This window comes from Acomys russatus, chromosome 12 (genome assembly GCF_903995435.1).
Source record: "Acomys russatus chromosome 12, mAcoRus1.1, whole genome shotgun sequence".
NCBI classification, from domain to species: domain Eukaryota; kingdom Metazoa; phylum Chordata; class Mammalia; order Rodentia; family Muridae; genus Acomys; species Acomys russatus.
The window spans coordinates 37907323-37923401 of record NC_067148.1 but is presented as its reverse complement, the minus strand read 5'-3'; the positions used below and the strand labels follow the sequence as shown (position 1 = coordinate 37923401).

The following is a 16079-nucleotide window of genomic DNA, read 5'->3' as shown; positions in this document are numbered from 1 at the left end:
TTTGAGAACACTAGTTTTATGTTGAGCTTTAAGTCTATTATAAATGCCTTTTTTTCCCTGTAAATGAGCAAACCACTAAAACTTCTGGGAGTGGCCCATTCAAGGCTTTGAATAAAGGTAGATAGACTATATATACTTGTGCCTGGCAGCTTGGAGTAGAGCGCCATCAGCCAGGCAGCTCTGACAACTGGGTAGACTGACCTCGAGGCAGCCCGGCTACTTCAGACACTTTATCACTCTGAGAACACTCCAGCTGCCAGGAACACTGTGGAGAAAGCCACAACTCTGGCTCCAGGAGGCCTTGTTCCCCTCACAACTGCTCCCAGTAGCTTGTACTGGCCTTGGAAGGCAGCATTCCAGTCAAGACTCAATAACCTTTAGATAACCTTGAAGTTATTCTCACTCACTCAAGTTACTCCTCAGTAACTCAGCAAGAAGCAAGTAAGCACGCAGAGCCTGCGGCAGGTCCCTCTGCAGGGCCTATGCCTGCTGGGACTGGACACTACACCATGATAAGTACAAATATGACCCTGTGTTTACATGCTATACATATGCCCTCCCACACACATCCTCTCAACTACACAGTCAGACCATACAGCTTACTTTGTAATCAACTAAGAAACATCTTTTGTGAAAGTTTCTCCCAACAGTCTTTTCTTGCCCACTTGTGACCTTTATACTAGAAACATCAAGCTAAACTTACAGTGCAAAGAGGAAATGGCATTGGCAAGAAAGCAGATAACTCACAGAAAGCAAATGAAGACTAAAACTCTGCAGGGAGTAGGGGCGGCTGCGGTGACAGAGGACAGTATTAGATGATGAGAGGAAGCAGAAACCCAAAACTGTAAGAGACAGAAGGGTGTAAAGAGACAACAATGAGAATTAGAATAATTCAGGAACCCGCCAAGCCCTAAGATCTAAGAGTCCTAGAAGCCATGGGTCCAGACTCTCAGGGTTTAAGAACTGTAACACTGGCCATCTTGTCTGCTACTGCTACTACTAGTGCCTAGCCACTGCAATGAACTGTGGTTCCCTGGTCAGAGTGTAGCACCACTAACAGTCAGTGCTCAGAACAATAAATCCCCAACTTAAATCTAAGACTGCAAGTTTCTGGCCTCCAGAGCTAGGAAGTATAGGCCTCTAATCCTTGGGATCCAGAGCCATAAGCCTGTTAGTCTAGCCCATAGCCTCTTAGCACTCAAGAGCCCAGAACCACCAACACTAACCAGCCACCCTTTCCCTACTCACAATTTCAATTCAGACAGAGTCAAAAATAACCCATTGGTAGCACAGTCACTCATAAGAACCAACCCATGAATTCAGTGCTTAACAATGTCGAGTACATGCAGTACAGTAAAATATGAATGAATAAATTAATAATCAAAGAACTTAAATAATTCCAAATTTCTTGAAGCACAACTATGACTCACCTCGAATCTCCATGTCTAGGATAGACAAAATAAACCATGGCCTATATACCCAGGGAAGCAAGCCAGTGTTTGTGTTTGTGCAAATATTGTGAGCGGAGGGTCAAAGAACAGGCCAGCTCCACAGAAAAGCTTAGAAATTCAGATGATTATTTTTAAATCTTCAGTTTGCAAGCATTCAGTTTGTCACTGAAAAAGCTACATCATTGAGATCTTGCTGTCTCTGGATGTATGTGAACTATAAAGGCTGCAATCATACAGAGCTTTGGCACACAGCCCATTAATGCAGATGCGAAGAAACACAGAGATACAGTTCCCACAACAACTACAGGCTTGGCAAACCTACACACATGCAATTGATAATACTGCTGATGAGGAGTGGCCTTCAACAAAGCCTAGACAAGATAAAGATGAACAAACTGCCTTGCTCCAGAGAGAAGGAAGCTCGTTCTGTGAGGTATTAAAGACTAAGCAGAGCGCTGAAGGACATCCTGAGAGAAATAATCCCTAACTGACCTAAAGGGCAGAGAGCAGGAATCTTGACAGGGCCTCTTCAACTTCCAAATGCCCAAAGCTTCCTGTAGTAGCATAGTAGTAACATAGACACTAATCAGGTGCAAAGTAGACTCAGGGTTAGCTCCATTTGAAAGAGACAAAGTATCTAGTTATCACCAAACAGATACTCTCAAACAAACAAAGTAATACTTGTTTATGCCAGCAACACATGAAAATTAAAGCATCAGTTTCTGGAAGGCCAAACATTGCTACTATGAATTTAAAGGGTTAATGGAAGACCACACAGCTCCATGGTTTAGAGACCTTGAGAGTCAAAACCTGAGAGTTCAATGCAGCCTCTTATCTCTTAAGAGCTGTGACAAAGTGTCTCACCTCTCTTTGTCTTGGTTCCATCACCTATAAGAGCCAATACAAATAAAATGTACCTGTAAAACTGTATTGAATAGTTCATAAGATAACATACTATACTAAAACAGGGAAAGAGAATAAAAGATACTAAGAGAGACCTTAGTATCAGTTGATGAGTAGGAGACAGTGGACATGACAGAAGTAGTATCCATGTTAAATTAAATTGATCATGTCTGTGCATATGTAAGAAAATGTCTTTACTCCTGTAAACACTCACTGAAATATTTGAAGATAATACTTTATGCAAATTACTCACAAGCACTTATGGGAGAAAAACTGTAGTGTGTGTGTGTATGTGTGTGTGTGTGTGTGTGTGTGTGTGCGCGCGCGCACGCGCGCACATGAGGAAAGGTAGACAGCAGAAACAAAGTAAATGTTAGCCACAGGAGAATCTAAAGGCATATGCACTTTGAGCATTTATGCCAGAGAAATGAACATGTATGTTTGCACATGAATGCTCGCAGCTGCTTTATTCAAACAGCCCAAAGCAGAACAGAATGATCATGCATGCTACAGAATACTAGTTAGCAATAAAAAGGAACAAACTACTGATACATACAACAAAAGTAAAGGTTTAGCGCAAAAATAAAGTTTAAAAAGAAAAAAAGATAGCCAGGTGTGGTGGCACATGCCTTTAATCCTAGCACTTGGGAAGCAGAGGCAGGCAAATCTCCGTGAGTTCCAGGTCTATCTGGCCTACATAGTGAGTTCCAGGACAGCCAAGACTACACAGAAAGACCCTGTCTCAAAAACCAAGAGAAAAAAAAAAAGATTTAAAAAATAGAAACAGAAAATACTATAAATAATGAAAGCACTAACGGCATTCCAGTTCCAATTAGCCTAAGAACAAGCAAAGGCTATGGATGGCTTTGGTGCTTGCTTTCAGTGCAGTCTAAAGGAGCTAGCCATTACTACCTGAAGGGCGATATAAACAGTATTTTTAAATGATCAATCATAAATAGAATCTACCTATGAAATCCAACACAATACCCATAAAAGGCATCCCAGTTGCTCAATGGTATCCAAATACAATACACAAAACTAGCCTTTAAATTATAGCCCAGAATATTTTTTTTTAAAATTATAGCCCAGAAGGGATGTTTGTGACAAAGAAATTAAAAAACTTCTAGTGATCAATCAGAAAACTCTAAAGAATGTCATTTGTACTTTCTGTCTTTGCATAGCTCACATACAGTGTTTCTACTGGATGTAATACCTGTCTCTAGCCAGTGTCTCCGAAACAGCAGTCTCTACTTCACCTGCCCAAGCACATCCTCACTCCTCAGTCATTTCCATTTTTCAATTTCTACTTCTTCCTTCACTATAGAAGTTAAAGATTCATTAGATATATTTCTACTCTAATATGAGGTATTGTACCCATATAATTCAATTATAATACAAGGTTTACTTCCAATACTTTGAAAGCTATTGCAGGCTGTTTAGAATAAATAAGTTATACAAGTTAATTGTTAGTTGATCAAATCATGGTCATATCAATTACTAGTCTACTTTTATAGCAAGAATATATATTTTAGGTGCAACAGATAGATATGATTCTATAGAAAGATGAGGTAAAATAGATAAAGTCTTCAAAAACTTCAGAGACATATAGAATATGGCATTTAAAAATCTTTTTATTATTTTAAAGATTCACTGACAATGAGACAGGTTAACTCCTGGCAACACCTACCTCAAAGAGGATGATGAGCATCAAAGAACTTCCTTATGGAGATAACTTCAAATGTGGCAAACAAGCCACCGGGCAAAATGTCCACATTTCTACCACAGACAGAATTCTGCCTAAAAAAAGGGCAAGCTTGGATGCAGGTAGAGTTGACAGCCAAACTCTGCCAAGACAGAGTAAGCAAGTCCTCAATAGATCCTGCCTCACAAATATGTCTGTCAGATATATTGGGCCAGAAAGGCTGAAGAAGATGCTCCAATGTTATAGAGAGTTTTGGGTGACTATTCAGGCAGCAAACTGTCTCTGTCATCTTCTCAATTGGAAAGCTACTAACCTGCACTTCTGGCAGATTCAGGTAATCAAGTTCACTCCTTCTCAAGTCTCTGATAGAATTAAAAACCAGGTAGCTTAGTTTTACAATGAAGCTTAGTTGTTTAGGGATTAAGATGTTTTTAGGTCTAGATAGATGTTTTGAGTTGATAACGATAAGATGTGATGGAGACTGATTTACATTCAGAATTTTAGAAGCACAAAGATAGGAAAGATTTTTTCTTTAAAGCTGTCAAATACAAATAGCTAAAACACTAAGAATGTAACATTTATATAATTCCTTATTGTGTCATGGTTCTTCTTGCTATAGGTAGTTTATTGTATATTGTGTAATAATATAAATGTATATGTGAAATATAAAAAAATGTTTAATTAAAAAGAAAGAAAAAAGAAGTTAAAGATTCAAAAAAGAGCTTCAAAAATGGTTCACAATCTTTCAAGGCCTTAAACATAGTCTTCCTACTTGGAGCACTGGTTCTGAGACCCTCATGTATACCAAAATCCAAAGATGACAAGTCCCTTATCCTAAACAGGATTGTACCTGTGTCTATATCCACCCATCTATCTTGGACAGGGGAAGAGGGGGCTCTGTCAGTAAAGCACTTGCCTTACAAACACCTGAGCTCAGTCCCAGAACCCAAGTAACAACAGCAGCCATACTAGCTGGCACTTGTAATCCCATCAGAGGAGGCACAGACAGAGGATCCATCCCTGAAGCTCACTAGCAGCTAGCCTAGCCTAATTGGTGAGTTCCAGGCCAATAAGAGACTCTATCTCAAAGGATATGGGTGGCCTCCCTGCATATGATAGCAGAGGTTATCCTCTAGCCACCACACAAACATGCACGTATGTGCACATGCGCACACGTACACTCGCACACACAGAGAACTACATTCAAACCCATGCATACAGGCATGTGAAAGAATTGTCTTTATATTCATTATAATATGCAATACCATGTAAATCCTATTGCAAATCATGTATTGACTACAGAATAAAAGAATCCACACCTGCTCAGCTCAGCGAAGGTGAGAATCTAATGACTTTGATCTGCTGTTAGTTGAAGCATTATATATAGACCCCATGGATACTAAGGACGATTGTACTTGGAACAAGCCTAAGCTAGTTTCCGGAGGTGAGGATCTATGGTTTCTTTTACCTCAGAATCTCCATTCTTTTCATCAGCTCTAGGAGACTCTACCAGGGCATTCTTCCTCAGGCCTCAGAAACAATCTGCCTTTGTGAGGCTTCTTTCTCTGACAAACTCCAGGTTCTCAGTCAATGAAGATTAGTACATAGCAGACCCCTATTTACTCCAACTATTCCTAGTCAAGAGTCCCTCACATTAGACCCAGTTTCAAACTATAGTGGCTTCTAAACCACTACCAGCCATATCCAACCAGTTCCTTCAGGCAGCTGAACTGTCTGCAGGAGCAAGGAGAGTGCGGTCATTATGACCTTAAATATCTCCCAAAGAGCCATGTATTAGAGGCATTAGGAAGTGGCAGACGCTTTAAGAACAGGGCCCAGGAAAGGGCCTTATGTTATTGGTGACAAGCCCTTGAAGAGGGTAATGGAATCCTGGCCTCTTTCCACTTCTTTCCTTTGCTCTCTGGTCATGGCATATCCAATTTATGTTTGCCATGCACTCCCACACTATGATGTGATACCTCACCACAGACCCAGAGCCAACAGGATCTCCAAAATTGTAAGCCAAAGTAAATTAGTCACCTAAGATGTTTTGTTACAGTCACAGCTGACTAACACATGTTGAAGTCCCAAACCTGAAGCATCTCAGCATGTGACTTATTTGGTTTCTGCAGAAGTAATTTGCTAAGATGCTATCATATAAGAGTCGGGGCATACCAATGATCGTTGTCGTTACAAAAAAGGAAAATCTGAACACAGACACACCCCCAGAGATAACATTCTGTGAAGATTAAAGCAGCATCAGAATGATGTGTCTAAAAGCCAAAGAATGCCAGAGATTGCCAGCAACTTCCTGAAGCTAGGAGAGGGAGAGAGAGGGAACAGAATTAACTCTACCAAAACCTAGATGTCAAGCTTCTGGCTTCCAGAGCTTTGGGCAGTAAATTTCTGTTATGTAACCCATTCAGTGGTACATTGGACCTTCTATATCCACAGATTTTACCTTGGTGGATTCAACCAACACAGACTGAAAGGAACCAAGGGGGGCAAAACATTGAATGTGCATGCATTTTTTCCTTGTCATTATTTGGTAAACAATTATATAAGGATGTTGTTAGGTATTATAATTAATCTAGAGGTGATTTCAAAAGAATATGCACAGTTCACATGCAAATACAGTCTTCCAAATAAGGGACTTAAGCATCAGCAGACTCCTGCAGGCCTCCAGAGACACAGGAACAGAGGGCTGGAGACATGACTCAGCAGTTAAGAACACTTGTTGCTCTTGCAGAGGACTCAGGTTCAGGTCCCAGCGCCCACACAGTGGCTCACAAGCATAAAACTCATAACACCAGTTCTGGAGGATCCATCACCCTCTTCTGACCCCCATGGACACCAAGCATGCATGTGATTAACATACATAAACACAAACACACACACAAACACATACACACACACATAAAATAAATTACCTAAAATGGAAAAGAAAATGAGAGACAACTATACTTTGTTAAATTATATTCTGTTAGAACAGCAAATTAATTTACCACCGTAAACAGGCTCAGGAGATCCAGTAAAAACCTCTCAGCAACTTTTCCAAAATAGGCAAGAAAGTCTTTAAAAAAAAAAAGTTTATAGCAAGGTCTCAATATTAACATCAGACCAAAGTCTATATAGTAAAAAGAATTACTTTTTAAAATGGTTTTCAAATAACCTTACCACACTGGTCACTGTTAGGAGATACTTAAACATGCAATAAAGAAACAAATGCAGATTTTTGTATGTTCACGGTGGTTCCTCAACAGATAAGGATTTTCACTTTATGATACTAAACAATGGCTAGCTATACAGGTGAAGGAGATGAACTCAACCCTTTGCTACTCCCCTACTTCCCACCAAATCTGACAGTGACCAGGCAGAATAGCAGCAGATTTAACTGAAAAGACTAAAATAGTAAGCATTGAATACATAGTCTATCATAAACATATGCAAGGACAAATATCTTGCTTTCTGTGTTAAGCTATTCCAAAGAACAGAAAAAGATGAAAAACTTGGGGCTGGGAAGATATTCTATCAGTAAAGTGTCTGCTGTGCAAGCATGAAGCCTTGAGTTCTAATCCCTAATACGCTGTGGGGAGCAACAACAACAAAAAGTTAGGCACAGCTGCATGCATCTTAAGAGGGGGTGGCAAAGATGAAAGAACCCCAGAACAGTGAAAGACCCTGCCTCAAAAGATAAGGTGAAGAAGATGAAACGATGGCTCTGTAGTAAAGAGCACTGGCTGCTCTTCTGGAGGACCTAGGGTCAAGTCCCAGCTCCCATGTGGTGCATCACAACCATCTGTAACTCCAATTAGAGAGGATCTGACACCCTTTAAGCCTCCACAGGCACTGCACACAACTGGCACACAGACATACACACTAACACTTATACATATAAAATATAAACAAATAAATAAATAATCTCTTTTAAAATATATATCTATCAAAAACAGTAAGCATAATATTTGTGGTATAACTTAGTAGCATTCTCACTAAAGATAAAATGTAATTTAAATTTTAAACATTTTTGTCTGTTTTATGTTTGTTTGTTTGTTTTTGCTTTTCAAGAGATGGCTGCTCTTCCAGAGGATCCTAGCTCAATTCCCAGCACCCACATGGCAGCTCACAACTGTCTGTACTGGGATTCCAGGGACCCTATACCCTCTTCTGGCTTCTGAGGACACTGCACACACATGGTACGCAGACATATATGGAAGGAAAACAACAACACACACAAAAAAAGTTTAATTGTTAATGAAAAAATAGAACAGGGCTGTAGTGGTACACTTTTAATCCCAGCACTCAAGAGGCAGAGGCAGGTAGATCTCTGAGGTAGAGGCCAGTCTGATCTGCAGAGTGAGTGCCAGAACAGCCAAAGCAACATAGAAAAACCCTGTCTTGGGGAAAAAAAAAAAAAGGCTACCCAATGATTCTACAGTTGAAGTTGTATTCTAATTTCTAAGATACTGGGATACCCTTTGGTTATAGTAAATTGACTGCTGAGATAATCAATAAATGAATTAGCATAAAGTATGCTGACTTCTTTGGAAGGAATTCTATGAACACAAGATTTAAGACCTCTCATACAATAAGCAATTCAATCACAAGCACTAATAAAGTAACTAAGTAACAGTAAAAAAAAAAAATGCTATCAATCAATCAATAAACCTGTGAATTAATTATGTGTAAGATTGTACTGAATAATGAAGGCAAATCTTAAAAGATGCCTGCCCTGGATCAGACTCATACAGTAACTAAAGACATACGGAAAACTGTTTTGAAGCCACACCCAAAACAAAACAAAACAAAAAACAAAAACCTTCTACAATTCAGTCCAACTCCTTTGTCATCTGCTTTCTCGGCCAAATACACGTCCAATCTTCCTGTACTGCGCTCTCCTTGCCCCTTCCTTCCCACCCAGACACCCCTCAGATGCTTCCCTCACATTATAGACCTGAAAAACTTTCCAGCTTCCAAAGCTTATCCCAAATGCGCCCTGCATGTTTGGAAGTCTTTTATAAGCAGCATGATGCTGCACACTCTGTTATGGTGCCTTCCCTACTCATTTCCTGTTTTATTTCTATAGTGTTTGTCTTGCTGGAATCAAGTTATACAGTTGGAAAGACCCAAATTTAAATCTGAACCACTAGCTGTCTGACCTTGACCAAATCAAACTACCAATTTTCTTAAGCTTCAGCTTCTGAATATACAAAATAAGGAAATCATCAGCTTGCATGCAGTCTTTATTTAATTAATGGGGATGTGAAGAAAAGACACTTGGGGTAGATAGAAGTGCCTCGCAGTTACAACAAAGGACATGGAAGCTGTAGTTATAAGAACTACACTCTATGTCTTGATGAGCTAGAGAAAAAGACAAGACAAATATTCAGAAGCTCCAAATCAGAGCTCTAGAGATTAAAAACTCTGGCACCTGTGTCTGTGAGAGGTAGCAGGCCATCACCAGCCACATCTGCCTAACAACTTGAGTTCTACCCCTGGAATCCATGGAAAGATGGAAAGAGAACTGATTCCACAAAGTTGTCCTCTAATATCTACAAACATGCTATGCCATGTGTGCACAAGCACACACATACACAGAAACAAAAATAAAAATGTAAAACTCTGAGGTCTAAGAGTAAAGACATGCTGCATGTACAGGATGACGGGACTAATAGAGTGGATCCTGCAGAAGGAAAGGGCTAGTGAACGAAGATACAGCAATAAGCATCAAATGAATCCAAAGAGAGAAATTAATATAAGTAGCATCAGTGAGCTGCAGAACCACCTCATGCAACCTAATATACATTTAATCAAAATGAGGAATAGGAAAGAAAAATACTAGAAAACTTGGTAGCCAAAAATTTTACAAAATTGATGAAAACTACTAAATCACAAATCAAAAAGTTCAAACACAAAGAGCATAAGGAAAGATACCAAACACAAGGAACATACGGAAAACATCCTAACACATATCACAATCAATTTGGTTTAACCAGTCTAAAGAGAACATCTTTAAAACAGCCACAAGAAAAAACATATATTATGTACGAAGAAACAAAAGAATGTTGGCTGCTTTCTTATCACAAACAAGTGAGACAGAAAACAATAAATCAACATATTTTAAGTGATTGACTGGGGGAGGTTCTAAAACTCATTACTTAGCAAATGTTTTTCCAAAGCAAAGAAAATACCTTTTTCAGACACAAAAAAGCTAAAACAGTGACCAGCAAGTTCCCATTAACAGAAACTTTAAAAGAATTCCTTAAAACAAATAAAATCATAAGATGCAAATATGAGCACAAACAGAGAAATGAAGAGAAAATTAACTCACTGCAGGTGTAACCATAAAGAAGTGTTTTTGGTTTGGGTTTTTTGGGGGGGTTGGGTTGGGTTGGGTTTTTTGGAGGGCAGGGGGAAGGGTTAAACAGGGTTTCTCTGTGTAACAGTCCCGGCTGTCCTGGAACTCAAAGATATAGAAATATAGAGGTAGATATAGATATAGATTGTGTGTGTGTGTGTGTGTGTGTGTGTGTGTGTGTGTGTGTGTGTAATTTAAATGGTAACTGACACTGAGCTGAAGAGATGTTCAGTGGTTCAAGCCTTGCCCTGCAAACAAGCCAAGGGACAGGGGTTCAGATTCACAGAACCTATGTCAGTGCTAGGTGAGTGTGGCAGCTTGCCTGTATTCAAGTCTGGAAGGAAGAGACAAGAGATCCCCCAGAACAAGTCAGACAGCAAGACTAACCACATTAGCAATCTCTGGATTTGAATGAGAGACCCTACGTCAATAGTAAGGCAGAAAATCTATCAGGATAATTACCCCCATCAACCTCAGGCTCGCATGCAAGTGTACACATGTGCATGTGCACCCAAACATGTCCACAATTATACACACATGCACATCATACGTGCACTTACATAAAAGGGGGAGGTTGGGGTAGCTGATTCTATTTTTTAAGGTTGCTTAATGATGCAACGTGCACTGAGGTTGGCAACATAAAGGATAGTGACCAAGCACAGCAGTAAATTCAACAGAACAGATAAAATTAATAAGGCCAATGAAAGGCACAACAGAAGTTCATTCAAAAAGAAACAGATACCATGAATACTGTGCACTAAAGTAAGCAGATTTTAGTAAAAAAGAAAAAGAAAAGAAAAAGAAAACTTTCCCATAAGGGTACTCCAGATCAAAAAGAAACACTAATAAATACTGGCAAATACCAACTGTATACAAATTGTAACAAATATCAACTGTATACAAACTGAAACAAAAAACTGAAGGAAAGGGACCATTTCCCAAGCCATCAGGGTTGCCACACTACTCGCAAACCAAAAAGAAGATTAAAAACAACAAAAATTCTTCCACACTGTCACTGTAAGTAAAGTCTGAAGACTAGAACGAAAAGTTGAGTATTTAAGAACTGACAGCACTGAATGGAGTGATGGAAGAACAGACGCAGGTGCGGTGCAAAAATATATAAAGGGGCCAAAATTATGACAACAGAGAGTAGAATGGTGGGTGCCAACAGCAGGCAAGAAGGGAATGAACTGCTCTGAAAATATGTTACATGTCATTAAAAAGTTACCACTTGAAACCAATTAGGATGGGTGCATGGCCCTGAAAGCTGGGAAGTCACCCTTAGGTGCTGTTCCTCAGAAGCTGTCTACCTTGGCTTTTATTTGGCATGGGTTGGGTTGGGTTTGGTGTGGTGGTTTGGTTATAAACTAAGCTAATTCCCAGCCTGACAGTAAGTTTTATATTATGTGTCTTACTGCAACTTTTTAAAAAGAGTAACAAGACACAAAAACTAGTTCCCAAGCCGTAGTACTGATTAAAAATATTTCTAATCAATAACTATAAAGGCCTGTTCTATATTTTTGGTTATGAGCCAAGCTTTTAATAGCTGAACCATCTCTCCAGCCCCAATTCTTCCTGCCCCTCCCCCAAGATGAGTACATCTTGCTAGGATATGGGGACTTCTCCAACTATAATAAAGCATGAGAGAGAGGCAGTGAGAAGGCTCAGGAAGTAAATGCATTTGTCAGGAAGCCTGACAATCTGAGCTCAATCCCCAGCACCCACTTGGTAGAAGGAGAGACTCCCACAAGTTGTGCACAGGCCTCCTCACAACCACACACTCACACTTGTGCACACACAAATAAATGTAAATTTAGATTTTTTTAAATTAAAATTTACAAAATAAAGCATAGGGAGTAAGTTGAAGAACAAGGAATGAGAAAACAATACAAAAGCTAAACACAGTGGTAGAAACACAAAGAGGACCATTCAGACACAAACATACTGTGTCATCCCCACAGCCTAAGTCCCTAAGTAAAACTTTCCATAGAGGCTTCTCTTTATTCAAAGCACAAAGAAAAATTCAGCTTGCCTCCAAGGCCCAGCACAATCTGGCCCCATTCCATGGCTCCAGCCCTCTGTCCTATCAGATTGTTCTACATGCCTCCAGCTCGCACTCTAATGTTTGTGTCCCTTATCCCTTCCTGCCTCCCTGCCATCACAGGACCTCTGGCCCGCTAACCACTCTCAGTAAAGCACTTCCTTTTTCCTATGCGTCCTGAATACCTCCATTCGTAGTTCGCATTTGTCCCTTCTCTACCTCAAAACTACAGCTTAACAACAGCTGCTAAAGACAGGGGTCACATCTGCATTCGTTCTCAACTCCACAGCCAAGCACAGGGCCTGGTGCCAGGTGTACAGTCCGATATCTGTTCAATAACTGGATTAAGCAATACAATATTAAGCAAGCAATAAGACATCCTAAAAGGGCTTAAGAGTTTATCCATATTCGTAATTTTATCTTTGGCAGATCTGCAAAGCAATAGCCTAAAATCCTTAAGTGAACTACTGACGTCCTTCTACAGGTTAAGTCAAGTGCTGAGCATCAAAGACGGATAAACTAAACACAGGAGGTGGGGGAGAGGCACACCATAGATAAAGCATAGTAATCAGCTGCTGAGTAACCATTGTTTTTGCTGTCTCCTGACACAGTGCCAGCTACATATGAAACCCTCAAGAATATCAGTCAAATAGCAAAATTTCACAACACTCTTAAGTACATATTAAACAGTAACCCTACTTAAACTGCTGTTTTATGTAAATATGACTGACTGCGGAAGCAAAGATCTCTAAGAGGCAAAGCACTGGTTTTAGATCTCAAAAATACCAGAGAGGTTCATACGTGGTGTGTTTTGAAAGAAATGGATCAGAATCGAGTGATTTTAGAATTTTAAATAAGAACTAAAGCACACCACGTGGAAATGTTTCCCAAACCCGAAAGAATATTTTAAAAATGCATAGCATATTTATATTTTGGAGGCAAATCAGCTATTGTCTTATCCTTAAACGTATTTCTGAAAAGCTCCAGCCTCCATTTATTTCTCCACCCTCTAACCACATAGATTGTATTTAACCAAATGTTATCTTAATTGTTTTCCCAATGGTGCAATGTGTACAACCTCGTATGTCTTCTAAGTTATTTCAAGGACATTAACACTACAGGTGCTTAATACTAACTGAAATGAAACGGTGCTTTTGAATGGTGGGTCTTCATAAGCTCCTGCATCTTACTCCTAAATAATTCCAGAAATTGTTCGCCTGTTTTCACTCCATCATTCTATTAAGTACAATCAGTAGTTACCAGCAATGTCCAAAGGTTTCTTAACGCCACTTGTCCAAACTCAAAGGAGCTTTTCAGTGCCACTGTATTTTTTGAAGTGTAAACCAGAGATAACTTTACACCTGGCCCGACTTCAACGTAGTAAATTCGACTTTAAATCCTTCCCAAGATTAGTCAAGTCCCAGGACGGTCCTTGTGTACGGAATTGGAAGCCACCACAGCTACTACGATACAATAAGCTATCCACAGCTCACTCAGAACTGGAACGCTAACTCCCGGGGTCAGTTCAAGGTGTACAATTAAAAAGAGTCTCTACGGCCCCAGAGAATGGATAAAGTGTATCACTTTTAAAAGCTCAGACAATCTACAAGTGCTGCGGCTCGGCACTCCCGAGGCGCCGCCAGCCTGTTAGTCTCCATCAGGACCCACGGGAACACGTCCCCAGGTGACCCAAGCCTCGGGAAGGCGCGTCTTCCCGGACACCGGCCCCAGTCCCGTCTCCCTCCTCTCACACTCAACTACACTACAAAAAAAAAGAAGAGGAAGAAGGAAGGAACCGCAGGGAGCGAGGGGCCCGAGGCCCGGCTGGGGCGAACGTAAAACGACCAGAGGCGCCGGGGTTGGGCGGCCCGTGAGGGGAGGGCGCACGGCCCAGACCGCCGGCCCTGACCGCCCAGCGCGGCACGGCGGGAAAGCCAGGCCGAGCGGCCGGGGCGTGCGCAGGGGGAGGGGGCAGGAGCCTCACCGTCGCTCCCCGGAGGCCGGCGCCGCCGCAGACCCGTAGTTGCTAGGGAGAATGCGCTTCCGGGTCACGAGCGAGCGTTCCAGAGAGCGACGGTGGCCGCGTCGGGCCAAGAGTGAAGCGCAGGGCGAGTGGGCGGTGGCGGCGGTGATCGCTGTGGCAGGGCCACGGGATTGAACGTGGGGGCGGTGCGTGGTTCATCGGACTGAGCGACGGGAGTCGCGCCGCCTTTCTGCCCGAGGTCCCTCTCGCGGGATCTGGATTCTGAACCCACCATCCAGCCAGAGTCACGTTTTTGCATCCAGTCCTGGCTGGTAGAACAACAACGCCAGCACCTTCCTTTCTGCCAAATCTTACTAATCCATATCCATTGACCCCTCACTCCTTCTTTGGACACCTTTTCAGGGCTAGGTGCATTGTTAGCACGTGCATGCTGGTGACCAAAGAGGTGACAGTGTCCAGCTCGCTGAGATAAGCGAAGGAAGCTGAGAAAGGCCTGCCCCGGCAAAAGAAGGGAAGAGCATGGAAACATCAACCAAGTGGAAGGAGCGGGAAAAGTGTGTCAAGCGGTGAAACAGATGCAATGCCGTAGGAAGCCCACCGGAAGGCAGCCTGGCCCACCCCAGGGAGATGTTAAGAATAGCTAATAGACTCTGTGAACTAAAGAAAGGAAACCCCCAAAGAGCATCCAGGGCAGCATGGTGGAGATCGTGTGTCCGGTGGTGCCAATAGAATAGTCAAAATTCAAGACTACAGTGTCAAAGGTGCTAGAATGGAGCCCACTTCTAGTGAAGAAAGCCACTGCATTTTCCCCGTGTTGAATCAAGAAAAGAAGAGATAGCAAACCTCCGGGTTTCTTAATGCTTTTTTTTTTTAAAGCCTCATCTTAAGGAGTGAACTTGAGGATCCTTTAAATTTTTTTTTCTTTTTTCTTTTCTCTTAGCTTTCTCTCAGATCCTTGCAGAACCCTCAGTCAAATTTCCATGTAAGCCAAACTTGCCTATTCAAACTGCAGCGAATAGATAGCAGGGGTCCGAAAGTTCATTGAATAAACAGGAAGCAGGCCAGCGGAGACAGAAATGAAAAAGGCCAGAAGAGACAGAGAGCAAAGGCCTAAAACAATAAAATATGGGAAGTGGGGTGTAGAAGTTGGGGGTGAGGCTGAGAACGGCAAGGACAAGAACAAAGAAAGAGCCAAGATCATTAGAGCATCCGAGACCTCATTTTCACTGAACATCTGTCCCAAAGGGTGGTAACTGGTGTGAAGGCTGACTGGAATACCTCCATGGCTTCTAACTGTAGTGGCTGGTCTTCCTCAAGTGAGCTGAAGGAAGACCACAGCACACTGCATGGCGGACCTTGGCTAAGAGCCTTGCTCCACGTGCCTGTCTCTGCTCCATGCCTAATCCTCATAGGACAAGTGTGTCCATAAGATCTTCCAAAATATATAGAAATAATGGTTTCCTCCGGGAAACTGTAAATCTATTCATGATTGATTTAACCAGCCATCTATAAAAGTACATCAAGGTTTTTGGTTTTTTTTTAACGTCTGACTGAAGACCATGGGAACCCACAAGGTCTGGTCGAGAGAAAGGTCTTAATCCATTCTGACTGCTGTAATGGAATACCATAGACTAAACACT

At 41.4% G+C, this 16079-nt stretch overlaps 1 protein-coding gene across 1 annotated transcript in view; it reads right to left on the bottom strand.

Moving 5' to 3' along the window:
* Nucleotides 1-14572, bottom strand: part of Dis3l2 (DIS3 like 3'-5' exoribonuclease 2) — a 303393-nt gene extending 288821 nt beyond the window's left edge. Inside the window, exon 1 of the mRNA XM_051154243.1 lies at nucleotides 14440-14572. The gene's annotated coding sequence lies outside the window, so the exon portion shown is untranslated. The remainder of the gene's footprint in view (nucleotides 1-14439) is intronic.
* Between the last annotated feature and the right edge of the window lie 1507 nt (nucleotides 14573-16079).